This window comes from Antrostomus carolinensis, unplaced genomic scaffold (genome assembly GCF_000700745.2).
Source record: "Antrostomus carolinensis isolate BGI_N321 unplaced genomic scaffold, ASM70074v2 scaffold20895, whole genome shotgun sequence".
NCBI classification, from domain to species: Eukaryota; Metazoa; Chordata; class Aves; order Caprimulgiformes; family Caprimulgidae; genus Antrostomus; species Antrostomus carolinensis.
The window spans coordinates 2,382-6,544 of NW_010314551.1; positions in this window are offsets into that span (position 1 = coordinate 2,382).

The following is a 4,163-nucleotide window of genomic DNA, read 5'->3' on the forward strand; positions in this document are numbered from 1 at the left end:
CTAAATTTTCAAGTGCATGGGGTTTTGTTTTGTTTGTTTTTTTTTAAAGGTGTCCATGATATGCACAACAAAAAGTTCTAGAAGTTAACTATGAATTGTAAGAATCATTCCCTGTTGCAAGTTTGTAATTGACAAGCTGCTGATTTGCTGTGTCCTCTGCCACTATGAGGCAAGGCTGTAAGCAGTTGTATGAAAGTCACTTTTGACAACATATATGCAGAAGTGTATGTTGGACTTTTTGAAAAATGTTATATTTAATGTTAATCTCATTTCATAATTTCCTCCTTCCTTCTTGCCTTAGTCTGTTTCTCCGCCACCTTCTTTATCTGTTGTGCCTGTTCTTACTTCATTTTACCTAAACTTCTCACTCACTTCTGTATTGCTTGTCTCTGTCTTTTATAAAGCAGATACCATGTGAACATGTAGATAAGCTGCCACCTACACATTTCAACTGGTATTTATATTCCTGGGTTTTGGGGTTTGTTTTTTGGTAATGGCAGAATGCACGGAGTCACTTGGAACAATGAGTAAGCAGCAGATGTGGTAATCCATCAAGGACTGTCATTTAGGGCAGGGTGTGCATATAATCTCATTGCCCCATTATCAGTTTATGTCAAAGGTCTGCAATACGCATTTGGGTTTTGCACAGAAGGCAAAACATTAGATAGGCACAGAAATCCAGATGTCCTTAATTATATCCATTGAATTTAACACTGACAATTATAGAGGAAGTAGCAGAGACCCCACTGGAATATCTGAGAGAAAAATTAGGTCCTTCAACACTGTCCTGTACCTTTGCAGAAAATGATGTGTGTATCCAAGATTAACTGGTGTAATTCTACTGTAGATGTGTGTTTTGTTCCTTGGTGTTAAACCCAAGCTGTAATCGAAGCATGTAGGCATTTGTTCTAGTGTGATTGTTTGTGTCCTTTTACTTTCTGCTGAAAATGTTACTGTCCTACTGTTGAGCCTGTTCTCTCTGCCCATGCTGTTGTTTGTGAGTTTCTGTAACCCTGTTTCAGACAATGAGCCAGGTTAACTCGAACGAGTAGAATAGTATGATGGTCAGCTGTTGTCAGCCTGCTGTGTTCTGACTGAAGGAGACTGGTAGGGGTTCAGACAAGTAGTTGAACTGGTTTGGGGGGTACGCTACTATTAAGAGGAGGGAGGATGTCCAAACGTCTAGGGCTGTAATTTCAGCCAACAGCAAATGTGAGAACTTGTTTGTGTTTCTTCATCATTCAAAGCTATAAAATACTTAGTTCTTGCCACCAAATACAATGCTCGATAAAAAAGGGGAAAATTGAGCTTGTTGTTGCCATTGCAAATTGGAATGGGTCTGTAGGCCTCTCAGCAGAAGAGAAAACAAGTAAAGCAGGATCCTGAATGTCCTGGCTATTGGGTATCTTGGTTGTTGGATGCTTCACCTGACTTTCTTTCGGCTCAGGCAGGAGTCACTCAGAAATGTCACAGGAAATGGGCATATTTATGACATTTTGTGAATCGATGGCATCAAGTGAGTTTAAAATTTCTAGACAACCGTGTTGTTCGTGTGTGTCTGAGCCATGAGGTGGTTTTTTTGTTAGCCCCATCTTCCATTTCTTGTCTGATACTCAGATTTTTGATGTGCTAACTATGAACTCCTCTGACAGCCATTTTAATCACTGTTTTAGCTGTACTTTATGGGGATAGAAGAGCAAAGCTGTCTTTGAGCTTGCACCTGTAGTAGGATGTAACTGGAATAGCTTAATACGTTAATAATTGTTTGGTGCGTGGGTGCTCTTTTTGAGAGGCTGTATAGCACTCTCTGACCCACTGACTGTCTCAAATAAGCAGATTATTAGAAATTACTGACTCCAGTTTCTGATACATTTGGGACTGTAGTTTTCAGGTTTTCTTAGTTCCCTGAAACTATGTTTTGAAGATAACTTTTGAAGATGACAAACTAAACTTTGTTGCAAGACTCTTAGAAACAAGCTGATACCGTGTCCAAAGTTACAGTAAGTGTTCAGACCATGAATCATTTTTAAGAAGTTTCTTCACATTGTCTTCTTCATATAAAGACCCAACTGCTTGTGAAGATACTTAACCCTATCCTTAATTTATCTTCTCTGAGAATGACAGCTGTTTGAAAATAACAAAGAGCCACTGGAAGATTAACAGGCCAGGAAATACCTTATTCAGCTGTCAGCTTGTTACAGTTTAACCCGAGCCAGCAGCTGAGCCTCGCACAGCTGATCACTCACCCCAGTCCCAGCAGGATGGGAGAGAAAAATAGAAGGGTAAAAGTGAGAAAACTTGTGGATCGAGATAAAGACAATTTTATAAGTAAAGCAAATGTTGTGCATGCAAGCAAAGAAAAATATGAAATTCATTTGCTCCTTCCCATCAGCAGGCAGGTGTTCAGCCATCACCAGGAGAGCAGGGCCCATCGCATGTAATGGTTACTTGGGAAGATCAACACCATCACTCCAAACATCCTCCCCATCCATATTCTTCCCTTCAGCTTTTGTTGCTGAGCACAGTGCTTCCTCGTATGGAATCTCCCTTTGGTCAGTTTGGGTCTGCTGTCCTGGCTGTGTCCCTCCCAGCCTCTTGTGCAATCCCCAGCCTACTCAGCAGCAGAGCAGTGAGGAACAGAGAAGGCCTTCATGCTGTGTAAGCACTGTTCAGCAATAATTAAAACATCCCTATGTGATCAACACTGTTTTCGTCACATATCCAAGCTGTGGAACTACACAAGCTATTATGAAGGAAAAATCCCTATGAAAACCAGTAAACGACTGAAAGGGTGTTTTAAAGGAAAGACATTTTACTTGTAAATCATCCACAAAACTAAGCTTCAATATCTACTATTGTTAAAAACAGAACTTGAGATTTATAACAAATATAAATTCAGTATATATTTATAAAATAAATAACACATAGGCAGAACTTCTGTTTCACTGGAAACCTTCCTGTAAGAGTCGTTTCTAGACTTTGTGTCTTGTATACAGATTATAGTAGCTGCAGGAATAGGCTTTGCTTCTTGAGCTTTCTGAGGTTCCCCTACAGTCTGTTTGAGTCCTCTCCTTTTGTGAGTATTCTTCAGTTGCTGTTCGTGGAAACCAAGGTATGTGACCTCATTGCGACCTCCCAGGACTTGAAGGGAGTTTATAAACAGGAGGGAGAGTGACCTTTTCCATGGGCAGATAGTGATAAGACAAGGGGAAATGGTTTTAAACTAAGAAAGGGGAGATTTAGGTTAGGTATTAGGAGGAAATTTTTCACCCAGAGTGTGGTGAGGCAATGGCACAGGTTGCCCAGGGAAGTTGTGGATGCCACCTCCCTGGAGACATTCAAGGCCTGGTTGGATGAGGCCCTGGGCAGCCTCATCTAGTGGTTGGCAACCTTGCCCACAGCATGGGGGTTGGAACTAGATAGTCTTTAAGGTCCCTTCTAGCACTAACCAGTCTATGATGATTCTTTGATTTTTGTCATTTTTAAATCTTTTATACCCTGTGGTATTTGTTGAAGTGTAGCCTGAAATGTTTACTGTCTTGAGTTCTGGTTCTGAAATCAAATTATGACAACTCTGTGCAAAAACTAGGAAGCAAATAGTGACACAGTTTTCAGATGCTTGTTTTAAAATGCATGCATTCATGAATAAACATGATGCTGTTGAAAATTGCTTTGCTAGCTATCTTGGATGAGGTTGCGAGCGGTGCATCTTGCAGATTTTTTAGAACTATTGAAATAACCACAGTTGATGCTTATTCAGCAAGGATTTTCTGACAGAAGCACTGATCTTCAGTTAAGCGTCTATTTACTTTATGAGTAAGCTATAAATGTGATAGCCTGTTTTCAGTATTGCCTTACTTTTCCTGAGTGTCTTCACAGAATTAAAAGAACTGTATCTCTGGCAAGCTTAGGTTCTGTGTCAGTACACTGTCACCCTCTGCGGCAGTAGTCCCCAGATTCAGCCTGTTGCACATAGCTGCAAGCAGCCTTGAATAGTTTGAAAGGCATTAACGCACTCTTTTAATCTCTGAAAAACTGGTATAGGGGCCTTGGAGATTTCTTTATTATAGAATCATAGAATGGTTTGGATTGGAAGGGAACTTAAAGATCATCCAGTTCCAACCCCCCTGCCATCAGCAGGGACACCTTCCACTAGACCAGGT